Below are 18,559 nucleotides of genomic sequence, written 5' to 3'. Positions count from 1 at the left end.
TTCAGTTATTGGGAAGCTTTTATGTGTGCTTGAAACAACTTGGGTAAGTGAATCCACCCTTTCAATTGCAAATTTGACAAACTCTAAATACAGATGAAGTATTTCGGATGCGGATTTAGCGTGCTTATTGAGCTGTGCTGTGCGTGTAAAAGACACCCCACATTTTGGAGACATATTGATTCTATGTTGAAGTGATAATGTTTTGGATACATCGAATTAAATATAAGTACTTCAAAGGTTATTTTCAACTGTTTCTTTTCACTTTTTAAATGCAGCTACTAGAAAAATTGAATGTGTCGGGGTGCCTGGCTGGCTCAGATGGTGTGGAGCGTGCGGCTCTTGATCTTGGGGCTGAGAGTTCAAACCCCGCCTTGGACATAGAATTTACTTAAAAAAAAAATTTAAATATGTGGCTTGAATTTTATTTCTGTTGGAAGAGTGCTGTTCTAAGTTTTAAATAAATGAATGGACTTTGTTAACTTGCGAGGGTTGCTGTATGCAGAACAAGATAGTAATAAACCAGATTCCAAAAACATATTTATTTTTCCATATCTCAGCTGACCTTGCTAGCCCTCAAGTTGTCAGAATTGGGGGTGCCTTTACTGTAAACAGGGCAACACCATTGTGCATGATACTTTCAGAGCAGGCTGGTACAGGCTGGAGGTCTATGGCACCAGGGCAGAACAAATTAGGGGGGTGATCAGACCAGCACTGACTGGGACGTGTGCAGGGAGAAAGGGAAATTGATGATGCTTCTGGTTGTGGTCCTGGAGACAGTTGTCAGGAGTAGCTTTGAAAAACCAGAGGATCCATGCCCGGGCGTGCGAACGTGTGCGTGTGCACACAGACAGACAGACAGACAGACACACACGCACACAGGAGCCCAAATCAAAATCCACGAGGCCCCACAGCTCCGAGAGCATAACTGATTCCATAAACAATTTCGACTTCACTATTCCAGCCAATTTCAGGGCTTTATTTTTGTCTGAGTCCATTATTACAAAGGTTTTCTGTTTGACTTTTCCATTACCACTCTATTTGTGAAGCTCAGATTCAATATTGGAAGTCTGAATTTTCCCTTCATACCTAACTTTACTGACAGAATAATATAGATATATTTGAGGGGAAAAAGGGAAATAGATGAGGTAAACTTCAGAGTTAATGAAGAAAACACAGATGATATCAAGTGAGAGTTGAGTTATTTCGATAATTTGGAAAAAAAGAATTGTGATTGGTATTCTGATTTCTTCCTGATGCTGCTTTTAGTACCTTTCTGAGGTGCTTGCCTCTCCAGGATTATTAAAGCTAGTGCTCAGGATTTTTATGTCTGTTCTTCAACAGTTTTTCTTCTGAGGCTGGAGAGCGAGAGTGAACGAGAGAACGAGAGAGAAGGGAGAGAGAGAGAGAGGAAGAGTGTGGTAAATTCATTTTGGAGGGGTGCCTGGGTGGCTCAGTCGGTTGAGCTTCCGACTCTTGGTTTTGGCTTGGGTCATGATCTCAGGTCATGATCTCAGGGTCCTGGAATGGAGCCCTTCAATGGGCTCTCTGCTCATTGGGGAGTCTGCCTGAGATTCTCTCCCTCTCCTTCTGTTCCTCCTCCTGCTTGTGCATGCGTGCGCTCTCTCTCAAATAAATAAAGAAATCTTAAAAAAAAATTCATTTTGGAGTAAGGATGATGTTAGACCTATAGCATTGGCTGGTTTCATATTTGTAGCTTTAACTATTTACTTATAAAGGACCGGAAAAGCACCCTTCACGCACGATGAATGGTCATTTGCAGAGGCAAAGCGCCAACATGGGGTGGTATGAAGCGGCTGCAGGGGCTGGTGAGTGAACCCAGCCATGCTTGCAACAGCACAGCTCTCTCTGGGCTTGGAGTTTTGTTCATTTCGGAGTACATAATAATCTTCACTAAGGGTTTAAAAAGCTACTTATGTTTTAGCTATATTTTGTGCATTAAATGGGGACATTGCACATTGTGCATGTTCAGAAATTTGGGGATTATCAAATGTCTCAAGAGACCCTTGTGAACGTCAATATCAGTTGGAATTGGAAGCATTTGGGAAGCTCTGGACCAGATAGCATTGCTGTAACAACTTCTGCATTGCTTCTCTAGAAAATTCCAGAGGAATTGTTGGCCAAATCCAGGGATAGCAGTTCTGCAGAGTGAAAACCAAACTGGGTAGGGTGTAAGGAAATGATCAAGTGTTGAGGTTGCACTTGAGTGGTCAAGGCCGTGGTCAAAACTTCTGTGGCTCTGGTTCTGCCACCGTCCTTCCTGTGTTTGGCTGGGTTTTGTGCTGGGTGTTGCCTTTCCTGGGTTGGTCTTTATATACTTATTTTTTTAAAAAAGATTTTATTTATTTATTTGAGAGAGAGAGAGTGAGAGAGAGCACGAGAGCAGGGTGAGGGTCAGAGGGAGAAGCAGACTCCCCGCTGAGCAGGGAGCCCCATGCGGGACTCAATCCCAGGACCCCGGCATCATGACCTGAGCCGAAGGCAGACGCTTAACCAACTGAGCCACCCAGGCGCCCTCCTGGGCTGGTCTTAACAGAAGGTGCATGAAGCTCTCTTCTGTCCCCTGGCCGTATCTCCGATGGGCTTTCCCAGAGATGCTCGTACTACTTCCTGCTCTATAAGTCTGCAGAGTTTGGCTGTTCCAGACCTTCACCACCCTGCTTATTCCTTTGTTCAATATATTTACTCATTCATTTTATTTATTCAACAAACATTTATTGATTTCCTACTGTATGCCAGATCACTCTGAGCACATAGGGGGATCTAAAACATTTCTTGCTGTGTCTAGTTCTAAGGTTCTCATTTAATAAATAATTTAAGGGGCACCTGAGTGGCTCAGTTGGTTGGGCGACTGCTTTCGGCTCAGGTCATGATTCTGGAATTCCGGGATGGAGTCCCGCATCGGGCTCCCTGCTCAGCGGGGAGTCTGCTTCTCCCTCCGACTCTCCCCCCCTCATACTCTCTCTCTCTCTCACTCTATCTTGAATAAATACTAAAATCTTAAAAAATAATAAATAATTTAAAATGCTCCATAGACATACGCTGAGCCCCTTCTGTGCTGCTGAGCCCTGAGTAAGGCTTTGGGTTCTCCACTAGGTCTAGAGTGGGTTTTGCTTGTCTTTTCCTACCTCTCCATCTAATGTGTGTCCTTTTGATAACTCCCAAGACACCAGTTAGTTGACTAGTCTTTAGTTCATTGTTTTTGACTTACATTTTTTTTTTTAAAAAGGCTGATTAGAAAGATACGTTGCAGTTCAAATACATAAAAAGAAAAAAAAAAATAGAAGTGAAAACCAATGAAAAGGAGCAAAACCAGAGGAATGATTCTTGCCTAAAATACATCCATGGGGCTCAGTTTTCTGGAGATGGACGAGAACTGTAGCTGTGTGTTTTTCTGAGTGCCAGCTAGAGAGAAAATACGATCATTGACATTGTCAGCATTATAGGGTTTATGGAATTCCATGAGAACAGCCATAAACCAGGAGCTCAGGAGAGGCACAGATATTCCCGGTACAAGCGCGAGTTCTGCTCTAAGTTCATAGGGTCCTCACTCCAAGGACCACACCACTGAAACCACTCTCACTAGAATACAGAGATCAGGGTCTTTTATAGGATTATTCGTCTTGCATCCCTCGTGTTGGCTGAAAGTATACCATCTAAGCTCTGTTGAGAGAGGGCAAACTGACCTGGTTCCCAAACAGTGATGCTCAGGCATGAAGCGTCTGGTCTTGGACTTACTCTGAAGGTAATGTACAAGCATATCTGAAGCAGGAGGGATCTAACCCCAAATGTCTTCAGAGTGGGGCACGTAGTAACTGTCTGTGTCTAGTGTGTGACAAGAGGGAGTGGTGGGAAGTAGCAGATGTGGTAAGGACAGCTCAGTAATACTTAAAAATACTGTAAAGACCACACTAAATACTGGGCCAACCTGAGGCTTGGGTTGTCAGTTTGTGAGCTCCTTCCTTCTTTCCTTCTTTCTTTCCTTCCTACCTTCTTTCTTTGTTTCTAAAAAAGATTTTATTTATTTATTTGAGAGAGAGAGAGAGCATGAGCAGGGAGAGGAGCAGGGGGACAAGCAGACCCCTTTCTGAGCGCAGAGCCCCATGCGGGGCTCCACCCCAGGACCCTGAGATCATGACCTGAGCCAAAGTCAGACAGACACTTAACTGACTGAGCCACCCAGGTGCCCCTTGTGAGTTCTAATCTAGAAAAATAAATGGGCTGAAACACTCAGGTGAGTGTGTCTAAATATTGTTTTCTACAGCTGAGTCATCATTAAATCCTGGGCAGAGAGAATTCAAGTTCTTGCTCTTTAATCAGTGCTGAGAAATCAGTGGGCACATATAACCTTCTGATCGATAAGTCCTTGAAATGAATTTCACATACTGGGATCACATATGTTCTTGGCATAGTGTTATGCCCTGAAGTTATGCCACTCGAGATAAACTATAATTTCTGCTTTCATGAAGCTATCAAGACATATATGCCCTGAATGCATAATATGGAGTGTGATATATGCATAAGTTATGTGCCAGGGATGCATAGGGGATGGTGAGAGTAGCATCCAACTACTATGTCTGGAGATCAGGGGCTCAGGAGCCCAGAGGGTCAGAGGGTCAGCGATCAGAGAAGGCTTCATTCAGGAGGAAGGGGGAAGGTAAAAGGGTCATGGCAAAATAAACCACCACAACTCTATAATTTGATTCTAGTTGGCCCACGTACTTTCTCTTTTTTTCCAAGTGGGTTGCAAAATTCATTCAAAAAGTTCACCAAAGTGCTACAGTTTGGAAAGGTGCTTCCAATAGAACAAGTGAGAAACAACAAACTCCTAATTGGGAGAAATATGAAGAATATGGCCCTTTGTCAAGTCTAAGTTTTTTATTTAAAAAAGGAGAGAAAATTCAGATAAAACAATAGTGAGTATAAATATATGATAAAGATGAGCTACGAAAGCAATAGATTTTTTTTTTTTCTGCCACCAAGGAGCCATTTGCATCCAAACCCAATTACTTTTAATAAATATGCTCTCTAAAGCGGTAAGGGTTAGTTTCTGTCACTTACAAGGAAGAACCATGGCTGATAGAGTCTCCTTCTTGGTGTAGAGGTTATGGTCGACTGGAAAGGAACTCTGTTTTCTCATTGTCAAATGGGGATGATGATAATAGTGCCTGCCTCATAACACGATCGGGAAGACAAAATGAGATTACATATGGAAAGCTTGGAATGTGATTTTCATATAGTCAATAATGCATGTTAACCATATAAGCAATCACTTTAGTTTTAAATTCAATCCACAAATACTCAAGCAAGCCATTTAACTTCTCTGGCCTCGCTTTGCCTTTCTGTAAAATGGAAATGACACCTGCTGTTTTTATTTCATGATGCGTGTGAACGCTAAACAAATTCGGGTGTGAGAAGATGCTTTGCAAAAGTGTAAAATTCCATGTGAATAGAATACAGTTCTATTATTTTGATTAAGCTTATCACCTGATTCTCACTAGGTCACCCTGATCCCCAGAGTCCCCCAGCACGGGAGCCAAGGCTCAAATTCATTTTATGTGCTTCATTAGTTGTGTTGGGAGGGGCTGAAGGGAAGTCGATTGGGAAAAAATAATAGAAAAATCTTCAATTTTATGAACTTCAAAATTTTACAATGCTTTATCGTTCCTGTGGGTCCAAAAGGAAATCTAATACCCCGTTCTGAAATCTAGACTTGTCTTGTTCTGTTTGTCAAAAATGTTTAGAACACTTAAATCTGCCAACGTCCCGAGGGTGCCAGGAGCAGAAATTTGGAGGTTGTCCAGGTACCTCCCTCCTTTCTTCTCACTCTCTTTTCTTGCCAGTCGTGTGCGCAGCTTGAGAAAGCAGCTGTTAGCGTTTTTCAGTTTGGTTTGTTTCAAGGTGTGCACATGTGAGAAAGGTACCTCCAAGGAGCACAGAGAGCCCACTGGAAAGGCAATCAGGGCACCAGCAGGGAGGTGCTGTCTGAGCTGGTGACTGGCCAGGCCAAGAAGAGGAGAGACTATTCCACGGAGAGGAGATAAATATGTAGGTGTGAAGCCAGCAGCATGTCCTGGGAACAGCAATCAGTGATTTAGAATCGCCCGAGTTTAAGTTGTGAGGAGGAGTGGGGTTAGGGGGGCTGAAGATGGGGGTGGAAGCCGGGTTCAGATAGTGCAAAGGGCTCACTCTTGAGGGTGATGGGGACCTGGGAAAGTGCTGTGATCACTTTTGTGTTCTAGAAAGAGTGACCCACAGCATGGAAGATGTGCTGGAGAGAAGGATGTGGGAGGCAGGAGGACTGGTAGGAGCCTGGCGCTCTTCTCCGGATTACACATGGTGGAGACTGGCAGCGGGCATGGCCAGGGAATGGAGAAGGGGTTAAAGGCATGTGGAGTATGCACTAGGATAGCAGGCAAAGGGATCAGACTGGGAGGAGCCCAGCACGGCTTTGTTGACTTGGAGAACGGTGTGCCACTGACTGAAATGGGATGTATAGGAGGAGAAGCAGTTTTGACGGTGCGTGAAGAGGCATGATTCATACCAAAGGGCAACACCTCTAATGTTGAAATTGTCTTAATATTACTTTCAGTGAGTTCTTCTCACTGTTCCTTGGAATACACGCTAGCTGTGATAGCCCACCACACTCGTGGGGACTGGCTCTATGTTTTACCTGGTCTTCTTACCCACCTACCAGCCTGGCTTCACAGATCAGATTCTCAGGATATGATAACCACTTGTTACATGGAGTTCCCAGAACAGGTATTGGAGCTCTTTTAGTCCAGCATTTCCCAAAGAATGTTCTGAGGAACCCCAGATCTGTATGATGAGAGGCTAAAAAGGAATTCCATGTTTCACTTGGGGAATGCTGAGATCCACAAAGTTAAACAAAATTTCTTTACTGCGGGACTTCTCAGAACCTTGAATATGTTCACATGCATGTGAAACCTCAAGGCGGGAGATTTAGAAGACAACTTTGTAAACATACTTGATGATGGAATCTCTCTGGGAGAATACTCATTATAATACTAGTTCACTGGAAATACTCTGGAGGAAGCTGATTAAGACTAACCCCTCAATAAAAATATAATCATAAGATGTTTTAAAGAATTCAAGAAAATAGAGATGAGATGATTATGTACCCATCTCCCAGCTTTGATAAATTATACCGTTATGCCCTAGTGATTCAAGTGTCTTAAGAACTATCATACGCTAGATGCAGTTAATTCCCCCATGTAGCCCTTCCTGATCGCAGCCTTTTCTGTCTCCCTCCTGATGTAAAGCACACACTGAACATGGTGTCCACGCATGTCTCACACACTTACTACGTATCTATGTATCACAGGCAGCATCACCACTGCTGTGAAACGTTGATGTTTAATGTTTGAAGTGTTGCAGAATTGTATCCTTCCACACCTTGTTTTTTTTCCCCTTGACTATGTTGGGGGGATTCTCAGCATATGAATATACCACAAGCTATGTATCCATTCTTCTGTAGATAGACCTCTAGTGTGTTTTCAGTTTGTTTGTTACTATAAAACAAACTGCTGGCAACATTCTTGCCCACGGGTCTCCTTGGACACATAAGTGAGTTTCTCTAGTGATCCTTCCCAGAAGGAGAATTATGGCAACAGATTCCCAGGAGGCAACACCTACTTGTTAGTGGAGTTCCTGGTCCTCTGCATCCTCACTAACACTTGATATTACCAGAATTCCCCTCGTGCACCTTATTGTGAAGTGGCAGTTTTGTTGTTTGAATTTGCATTTTCCTGATTACTTGTGATCCTGATTACATCTTTTCATATGTTTACTGGCCCTTTGGTTTCTTCTGTGACTTGCCAGTGTTTCTCTTTTTTGCCTGCTTTTTTTTTTTTAAATGATTTTTTTCCCTCCAGTCTGTGTCTTGGTTTTTGATTTTGTTTATGACGTTCTTTGTTGTACAGAAGTTTAAAAAGTTTGATGTGGCCAAGCTTACCAGTGTTCTCCCATGTGGTTTGTGTTTGCGACTTCTTTGTAAAGTTCTCCCTACCTAGGAGTTGAAAGATACTGTCTATTTTTTTTTTTTCTACAAGTTTAAAATTTTGCTTTTCACATTTTAGGTCTTCGATTCTTCTGGGTTTAGTTTTGGGCCGTTTGAGACAGGAATCTGGTTCTTCTGTTTTCCATTTAAATTATCAACTGTTCCAGCACCGTGTATTGAATGAGCTGTCCCTTCCTTGTTGATTTGCAAAGCCATGTCCATCATAGGTTGGGCTTACCCATGATGGCCTTCCCTGTCCACAGGGATTACAGCTGAAGGAATGAAGTCCCTCAAGGAGGGGAGCAGGCTGCTCAGTGCAGGGAGGAGGTGACTGCGGGACAGGAACCCCGGGGAAACCAGGTGAGGGTCAGGGATTTCCCCCATCACACCAAGGAGAAGAGCAAGTGTGCTTGGCTGGTATATTCTTCTCATCTTTCCCTTCTTCCCTTTCTTCCCCCTTCCTCTCAATCTTCCTTCCCTTCTTTGTCTTCTTTATCCCAAATAGGCTTGTGTTTCAGCCTCCACACCTACTTTTTAAAAAAATTAATTAGTTATTTTATTCATGTATAATTAACATACAGTGTTATATTTCAGGTGTGCAATAGAGTGATCCAACAACTCTACACATTTCTCAGCGCTCGCCATGGTAAGTGTACTCTTAATTCCCTTCACCTGTTTCATCCATCACCCCACCTACCTCCTCTTTGGCAATCACCAGTTTGTTCTCTGTATTTAAGAGTCTGTTTTGTTTTTGTTTTTGTTTTTTTTAAGTGGGCTTCATGCTGCCGGGGCTTGAACTCACGACCCTGAGATCAAGACCTGAGCTGAGATCAAGAGTCAGACGCTTGACTGACTGAGCCACCCAGGCGCCCCAAGAGTCTGTTTTTTTGTTTGTCTTTTTTTCTTTGTTTGCTTTGTTTCTTAGATTCTACATTCAAGACCTGTTTTTATGCATGACATAGCCATCAAAACACAGTGAGTCTTCAGGCGAATGATTTGTCAAAAATATGGCTGGGGAGATAACATTTCCTTTTCAGGAGCAGGGGCTGGTTGGGCTGACCACTTTTCCATTCTGGAGAGATGGATGGTTGGAGCTATTACAACCTACAGCACTTTGCCTTGGCTCCTGGTGATTCATGGCTCCTAAACCCTGTGGATATATTTTTATTTTCTTGGATATATTGGATGTGCAGGTGGTATATATTGGAAAAGCCTGTTGTTTATTGACACGAGCCAAGTAAAGACTCTGATTAATCTCAAAAATAAATAGAGAAAAGTGGAAGGTCACACTCCGGATCAAGAGCTCCGATTAGATCCCCAATCCCTGAGTTATTTATTTCCAGTTGAGAAAAATCTTCCCAGCAGAGGTGTCAGGAGACGGATGAAGGTGAGCACATGGAGTGTGTGCAGGGCCCCTCTTGTTCTCTCTTCTAAACCTTTACTATCTGTGCTGGTCAAACGTGCTTCTCTGACTCACTGTTTGGGAAAGAAATTCAGCATCTTCTCTTAGGATCCCATTGTCTTCTAGATGGTTGCTTGGAGATATTCTGTGCCTTCCCTTATGCCCTTGAGGGACCTGGAGGTAAACTTTTTGGGTTTCCCTGTGACCTCAGAGGACTGGAGGTGCCTGGTGAGGTTCCCTTGGAGAATTCAGGACAGTCTCCTGAGGGATGTTCAGAGGCATGTCCCACGTGTCTTGTGGCTTCTGGCATTAGCAGGAGAGGAGGGTTGGCTGTGGGGGTGCTGCCCCCCATGGGGCTGGGCCTGGGCTGAAGAAACTGGAATGGTGCAGGGACTGCGAGCTAGGACGTTATTTTGAGATATGATGTCGATCACCCAAGTCGGATTCGTATTCTTCCCTCCTCTCAGCCTGGCATCCTGGTTCTCTCGTTTTGCCTCCTGCACGCTGGGTGCCCCACCACTCCATTCTCTTCCTCCGTTAGTGGAGTATAGCATGAATATCGTCTTTTGTCCAGAGAATGGGAGGAAACTTCTTGCAAATTTCCCTGGCTCCCAACTCTCTTTCTGACAGTTCACCCTCCACATTGGCTGCCAAAGGGAATTTCCAAACACACCCAATGAATTGTATTATTTTTTTGGTTAAAAGGGGTCGGCCTTTTAATCTGGAGATGGCCCAGAAGTTGCACACATCATTCCCGTTCACATCCTTCCCCCCGAACTTAGGTCAGAGGGAGGCTGGGAAGTGAGGTGTTTACCTGTGCAGACATATGCCCAGCAACAACACAGCAACTAGAAGAACAGAATGGATTTGCTGGTCAACTAGCTGTCTCTGCCCAGCACTGGGCTTTTTGATGCTTTGGTGATGTCGCTGTGTGGGGAGTCCCCTCCCCTTCCCATCTAGCTCCCTCTTTTTTTTTTTTTAAAGATTTTATTTATTTGAGAGAGAGAGCATGAGAGGGAGGAGGGTCAGAGGGAGAAGCAGACTCCCCGCCGAGCAGGGAGCCCGATGCGGGACTCGATCCCGGGACTCCAGGATCATGACCTGAGCTGAAGGCAGTCGCCCAACCAACTGAGCCACCCAGGCGCCCCTAGCTCCCTCTTGAGACCTTCTCAATATCACTTCCTCCAGGAAGCCTTCCCTGGTTCCCCCAGTTGTTTAAACCATCCTCCCTTCATTACTCTGACAGCACCCCTCATATGAGCATAAGCCCATGGAACTCAAATTCTCTTTCCTGTCTTTTGCCCCCTAGTACCCTGTGAGCTCTTCTTGGGCAGCAACTATGTCTTCTTCATCTTTATATCTCCTGTGCAGAGTATAGGGCAAGGCACAAAATAGGGGATCAATGAATGAATTATGGATAGATCGATACTGCAATGTTGGGAGCCCCTTAGTGGTATTGGGGACAAAATGTATAAAGCTTTTTTAAAATGTTAAAGGAAGACTGCAAAATGGCAGTCTTTATTATTACTGTTTGCCTTTCCCTGGTGCAGGGCTTCTGAAACCTGGCTGTGCATTTGAATCACCCAGGGAGAATATGAGAGATACAGTTTATGGGGCCTTGCCCCCAGAAGTTCTGCTGAGTCAATGTGAGGTGAGGGCAGGGGGAAGTGTGCTAAAAGCAGAGATCCCTGGGGATCATGTTGCAGCCAGTCCTCGGGGGGAGGGGTATGAGGTTGCAGGAATCTGGTGGAAAATGAATTATGGGGGGACCCCGAGTTCCTTCCTTTAGAGATGGGGTGGGACTAAACTATTGCTCGCCTGCCTGACTTTCTCCCTCCTTCCCTCCCTCCCTCCCTCTCTCCCTCCCTTTTCTTCTCCTAGTGATGACTTTCATTACACTCAGTAGCTAAGGGCTGAGAAATTCTAATCAGAAATGTATCCACTTATCCTGCAGCTTCTTAACTCCATCCGGTCCCTGTGGATACAATCTGTTGTGATTACATTTGATGAATTGCTAATGCCTTTGTGATCCTGGGTTCCACATCCCCTGTGGGATTTGAGCCAGCACCAGACTGCCCTGGCTTGCTGCCCCAAAGTGCTGGGTTCTGAGAAAGCTGGAAGCTCTAGAGCTGAGACCCACCTGGGGGGCCTTTTGGAGGAGCTGCGAGGACCCTGCAGTTGGGGGTCCTCTTTTTACTGCCCTTCAAAGTGACTGGCCACTGTGTGGATACCAAAGGGGTAAGCCCCTCGAGTTTCCCCGTGACCTCCCTTAAAACCATTACTGGAGTCTCCAGGGGAAATGGATCACTTTAGTGATAAAATACATTTAGGAACGCATGGTAAAAAGCCAGATTGCCAGAATATAGAGTCACTGTTTTCCTGAACTCTAAGCAACTAGCAGGTATCCCAAACTCTAAGGCTGCAGTGACCAGACAGGTAACATATTTGAGTGATTTAAGGTATTAGGGAGGAGTGGGGACTGTGGCAAACTAGAAAGTATCTACGAGCATTCATGTTCAAAGTCTAAGGACATACTGTGTCAGCCAAACCAAACAAACATGCTGTGGTTATTCTTGCTTTTTATTTTTATTTTTTTTAAAAAAATTTTTATTTTATTTTTAATCACCATACATTACATCATTAGTTTTTGATGTAGTGTTCCATGATTCATTGTTTGTGCATAACACCCAGTGCTCCATGCAGAACGTGCCCTCTTTAATACCCATCACAGGGTAACCCATCCCCCCACCCCCCTCCCCTCTAGAACCCTCAGTTTGTTTTTCAGAGTCCATCGTCTCTCATGGTTTGTCTCCCCCTCCGATTTCCCCCCTTTCATTGTTCGCCTCCTGCTATCTTCTTCTTCTTCTTCTTTTTTTTTTTTCTTAACATATATTGCATTATTTGTTTCAGAGGTACAGATCTGAGATTCAACAGTCTTGCACAATTCACAATGCTCACCATAGCACATACCCTCCCCAATGTCTATCACGCAGTCACCCCATCCCTCCCACCCCCCCCCCCCCCCCAGCACCCCTCAGTTTGTTTCCTGAGATTAAGAATTCCTCATATCGGGCGCGTGGGTGGCTCAGTTGGTTAGGCGACTGCCTTCGGCTCAGGTCATGATCCTGGAGTCCCGGGATCGAGTCCCGCATCGGGCTCCCTGCTCGGCGGGGGGTCTGCTTCTTCCTCTGACCCTCCCCCCTCTCATGTGCTCTCCCTCTCCTCTCATCCTCTCTCTCAAATAAATAAATAAAATCTTAAAAAAAAAAAAAGAATTCCTCATATCAGTGAGGTCATATGATACATGTCTTTCTCTGACTGACTTATTTCGCTCAGCATAGTGCCCTCCAGCTCCATCCACGTCATTGCAAATGGCAAGATCTCATTCCTTTTGATGGCTGCATAGTATTCCATTGTATATCTATAGCTGTGGGTTATTCTTATGATCAACACTCTGTGATGCCCATACTACTGGCGTGCCAGTCCTGAGACTTGCACGCAGGGCATCTTGGTCTGTTTTCCCTTGTGTCCCTTATCCTCGCTGGTGTGAGCTAAAACCCAAGATTCAATATCGACTCCTTGGGGAAGGATCAAAGATCCTCTATTTTGGGCCAGTGGGTGGTAATTAACTGTCACAGGATTTAGAAAGGAGCTAGTCTCGCCTTAGCTTCGGGAAAGGTGCACGACACTGTGATGGCCTTCGAGGAACTTAGCTAATGGGACAGATGCACACATGGGAGAGCTGGAGAGCGGCGGGGGGGGGGGTGAGGGAGACAGGAAACTTACATTGATGATGGGAAGTGCTTGTGGTTGTTCAAAAAGAGAGAGGCCAGAAGGTGCTAGAGAAGTGAGGCGGTCTTCAGAGATGGGCTTGGTCTGGTCCTTGCAGGAAGGCGAGATTTGGATGGGTGATAGTGATAATGACAATAGCCAGTATTTCTTGGACTGTGTACTTGATTTGACCTGTGACATTTCATCCTTGCAACACCCCAACGAACAGTTCTATTTGTTTTGTCTGCTTTACAATTGGGGCATATGACTCTTGAAAAGGTTGGATAATCATAGCTAGCACTTACTGCAAGGTATTGCTTTTAGCACTGCCTGTGTATTTACCTATTTAACCCCATGAAGTGGGTTATTATTATTTTAAAGTTTTTATTTATTTATTTATTTATTTATTTATTTATTTATTTGAGGGGGAGGGATAGAGGGAGAGAATCTCAAGCAGACTCCCCACTGAGGGCAGAGCCAGACATGGGGCTCAATCCCACAACCCTGAGACCAGGACCTGAGTCGAAATCAAGAGTTGGACGCCTAAGCAATGGAGCCACCCAGGTGCCCCAGGTTTCATTATTACTATACCCATCTTACAGATGAGGAAACTGAGACCCAGGGAAAGTGAGAAACTTGCTTACCCTGCTGGTAAGGGGAAGATGTAGGATTTAAGCCCAGACAGGCTGGCTCCCAAGTTCTTGTTTTTAAGTCCCATATTCCCTCCCTAACTTGCCTGATACCACATGAGTACTGGAGGGTGGGATAAATTCCAGATCCTGAACTGGGAGCTCTAGGTACCTTTCGCTGCCCCCCCCCCAACCCCCATCCCAAGAGGATGAACTTAGTTAGAATGTGAGAAAGTGTCTTTTTTAAAATATGAGATTTAGTTTCAAAGGTTTGTCCCATGCTAACCAGGCAGAGAATGTAGCTAATGTCCGGAAGGAAATAAGACAAGGCCACAGTAAGTAAGTCACAGAGGGAGGGGTGTGCAGCCCCTGGACCAGTCAGGAGTCAGGTGGGTCCAGGTGGGGCAGGTGGTAGGGGCCCTACTATGATTTGGAGAGGGGCCGGAGCTAAGACAGTTGAATAATACGTTCATCTTGAAAACAGGCATCTGCTTAATATGTTGATTACAGGCTGTTTTAAAATGTAGTGTATTAATAGAAAATTTGAGATCTATCCAAAAGATCAGAAGATGACTGCTATTGAAAAGCTAGTTTGTTGCTCCTTCTTCCCAAGAGGAAGGGGTTTGCTGCACCCACGGGGCTACAGGGGGAAGCAAGAGGGTGGGCCGGGGGGTGGGCACAGGGAGCAAGGGAAATCATGGGCAAGAACCTTCACTGTGATTTCTGAGGAATGCGTGAGCCAGAGTCAGCACGTTTAGAACTGGCTCGTTTGCATCATCTCAGGGGCTCGGGGGCAGAGGGGCTGTCCCAGGTTGTCTGGTGCCTGTTCCTGGGCTGTTTTAGGGCAGAAGGATTGTGGCTCAGAGTGTGAAAGCCATGTGAGGACCTAGTGGAGGAGGTGGGGGGTGTGGGCTCTGGATTGGTGGGCTTGTATGTGCAAAGTGTACTCACAGGTAAGTTCATTACCTCAAGGAATGGGCCATTCCCTGGAGAGGTCGTCCCTCCGGAGCCGGCATGGCCCCAGGTGTCAAAGCATCAGAATACAGAAAATAAAAGCCACAGTTAAGACACGGACTCCGGTCTGACTTTTCTCCAGGGTACAGTTTCATTGTAGTTTTATGATCTCAATCTGTGGAAGTTAATTTTTCCAGGACATTTTTTTTTCATAGGCTGAGTATATCATGAGGACCTCCCCCCCCCCCCCACCCCCATTTTCTTATTTTTGGACTCAGCAAGGGTCTGCGCACACAGTGAAGGAGACGTGGCTTTGCCGTGCCAATGGTCAGATGCTATACTGCGCACACGGATCCTCCTGGTGTCTGCCGTGCCCGTCACTAGAGCCTGTCCTTTGGGATAAGGAGAGGCTGTTACACCATTGTTCAGGATGACAACTGCGCAAGAGCCCCACACCAAAGGAGGCGCCATTCACTTGGTAGGTCTGTATGTTGATTAGACATTTCCAGCAGATGGCAGTCAAGCATCTTAATCTAACAAAGTCTACCAGGATGACTTTTCTGACAATTAGAAATAAAGTGCCTCTAAGTGGCACCTAAATCCTGAGAGGGTCCACTGCCCAACGGTCCCGGTCTCACAGGCCACCCTGCTATTGTCCAGCTCTGCAGGGCCTGCAAATATGTCCCATCACCCAGCAATAGATGGGCTTCTCAGCTTAGCCCCCGTGGAAGTTCCTTAGAGTTCCAAAGCAGCCTAACTTTTGACTCTGCTACCAGAGCTCCGAGGAGAGAGCAGAGAGGTTCCCAGAAGGTCAGAAGGGTAGCGCACAAGTCGAGGGGGTGGTATGTGATGTCAGGGGTTCTGACAGCCTGAGAAAAGGGGAGGGCTCTGGGCCCCTTAGGATGTGGGGGGGTGGAGGGCATCTGAGGTCAGAGAGAAGGGTAGGACACGGGAGGACGTATGCATTCAAGGTGTAGTCCAGTTGTTTAAGGAGTCCTGTACTAGGGAGTAATCAGGAAACTGAAAGATTAGGTTCAACTACTTGGACACATAAAGTGAGGTGAGGCAAAGAAGGTGCAGCCTTGGACTTGTGTTCTTTTGTGTGGGGGAGTGGCCGGAAGAGGGTGGGTGGTCACAGACTCAGGCCAGGGAGCCTTTCTGGCTCTTGCCGTGCTCCGCGCAGGACCAGCAGTTAGCTGATCATCTGACCTTCCGTCCCTCCTGGGGAGGAACTTTGTTTGGGGAAAGATTGCAAAGCCCCTGAGGAAGAAGGTGAGACCCTAAGGGCATGGTGATACAGGGATCCCAAGTCACACGAAAGGGTTTTGAGTTGCTCTGAGTGGGGTGCCCAGAAAGATTTGTTTTATGTCCTTTGAGAAAGGAGAGAACAGGCGGGCAGAAGGAGGAGGGAGGGATGGCGAGCAGGACGGTGAAAGCCTGAGTTCCCAGTGAGTGGGGGCTGTCAGGCGAGGTGCAGTCACTGAGTGGGGACAGGAATGTCTGACACACAATTTGAGTGTGTAGTGCAGTGTGCTGTGGGAGCTGGCTCCATGGATCCCCTCCCCCAGGCGTCAGTGAACTCTGTTGCACTCACCGATGTTTGGTCTAGAAGTTTCTGTGGGGGGTGTGTGTGTGAGAGAGAACAGGGAAAAAAGCTCCAGTTCAGGCCTGGCCAGGCTGATGTGGTGCAGAATAGCGAAGGCATGAGTGGAGGAAAACCCAGAGGAGTAATGGCCATTTCCCCTCAGGATCTGCTAAATCATGGTGAAAGCTTTCAACCTCATGAACTGTGGAGTTAGGGCTTTCATTCACTTACACTAGATGTCAGAGCTTGGGAAGCCTAGCAGACATCTGAGTCCCATAAAAGACCTTGTGTATAGCAGGGCTTTTGGAAGCCTTCCTGATCCACAGAGGTATGGGTTCCTACAGAATGTTCCTGAGTCGACTAAACTATTAAAGGTGTCTCCTCAGGAGAACCTCGTCCTCCTCGTCCTATCAGGAGAATTTATCTTCCTTTAAAAAAAATTTTTTTTAGGTTTTACTTATTCATTTATTTGAGAGAGAGAGAACGAGAGAGAGAGCGCACAAGTGGAGAGAGCAGCAGAAGGAGAGGAAGAGAGAGAAGCAGACTCTCCACTGAGCAGGGAGCCCTATGTGGGGCTCGATCCCAGGACCCTGAGATCATGACCTGAGCTGAAGGTAGATGCGAAACCGACTGAGCCACCCAGGTGCCCCCACGTTTATTTTTCTCTTGGTCTCCTCAGATACAATGACTCCAGGGAGAAGCGTTCAACCAATACATTCTTTACTTCAGTAGATATATCTTTTAAGAAATAAATTTTGAATGGCTTTATATTTGTTAATTCATCCATTTGGTGATTTAACATCTGTTTTTTAGTAGCCTAATATATGCTGGGGTATGCTCTTGGCCCTGAGGAGCCATGGAGAAGGTGACTGCCCTTAGCAGATTTCAGGATGCAAGTGGGATTGATCAGAGTAACAAGTATATAGCAGCTCAGGGTCACATTTTTAGCAGGTACTTTCAATTTGCTTGACAAACGAATTTGCTTGACAAACTGTGGCAGAAAGATCCCTGGGTAGAAATTACTTTATGCTAGAGAAAACCCAGGCCTAATTTTCTAGCACTGTCTGATATGCTTGTGAAGTTTTTGCTGAGAGTGGGAAGGTGGGCAATAGGCTCAGGGTGGGCCTGACCCACAGTAATTCTCCGTGAGGAGTCTTGGGGATTTGGCCTCACCCACTCTGCTTTTCCATTACTGAGACTGTGTGCATTCTTAGTCTCACGCTGGCTCTATAAAGGGATTGCAAAGTTGTTCTGAAAACCGAAGATAAAATTGCTTTGGAGAGCTCTCATTTTGGTCTCCTGGTGGGTTGTAAGCAAACACGTTCTTGGAAGCTGAGTGGTGAAACCCTATTATTTCAGGCCAGGAGGACTACACAGATGCCAAGCCTGTGTGCTTTGGGAGTCCCAGCTGCCTGTGGCCTATCAGGAGGGGCCATCTTTGGTGCTAGGGATAGAGCTGGGAGAAATCATGGCCCTGGGGCACAGTAGGGGCTCCGCGCATGCTTGGTAAAGAGATAGAAAAGGAACTGATATCCCGTGCCAGATCCTCCAACCCCACTCCTCTTTTTCCCAGGGAGGTGTGTGTTTTCCCATTTTAAAACTGAAATAAAACTCACTCTTTTTAGTGTCTACTTCTGAGACTTTTGAAAGAAAGTATATAGTTGTGTAATCACACTCAGGAGGTGGAATGATCCTGCAACCCCTTAAATCTCCTCCGAGTCCCAGTTCCTGACAAACACTAATCGATTTGATGTCCCTATAGTCTTGTCTTGGCAAAATGTCACATCAACGAACTGAGAAGTGTGAAACCTTTTGAGTCGGCCTTCTTTCACTCAGCACGATGTGGTTGCCATTTGGCCATGTCGTTGTGTATCAGCAGATCGTTCTTTCTCTATTGCTGTGTAGTGTTCCCTCATGTGGGTGTAGCACAGTTTGCTCATTCATTCACCATTTGAGGGACTTTTGAGTTGTTTTTGGCAGTTAGGGAAAAGTCACAATAAACCTTTGTGTACAGGTTTCTGTGTGAACATAGGTTTTCATTTCACTTGGGTAAATCCTGAGAAGTGGGATTTCTGGTTTGGATGCTAAATGTGTGTTTAACTTTAAGAGAAACATCAAACCGACCCCCAAAGTCTACCATTTTGCATTCCCATCAGCTCTGTATGAGAGGTTCAGTTGCT

The sequence above is a fragment of the Neomonachus schauinslandi genome, chromosome 3 (genome assembly GCF_002201575.2).
Source record: "Neomonachus schauinslandi chromosome 3, ASM220157v2, whole genome shotgun sequence".
In the NCBI taxonomy this organism is placed as follows: Eukaryota; Metazoa; Chordata; class Mammalia; order Carnivora; family Phocidae; genus Neomonachus; species Neomonachus schauinslandi.
The sequence above is the reverse complement of the archived record's forward strand: the minus strand, read 5'-3'. Positions refer to the sequence as shown.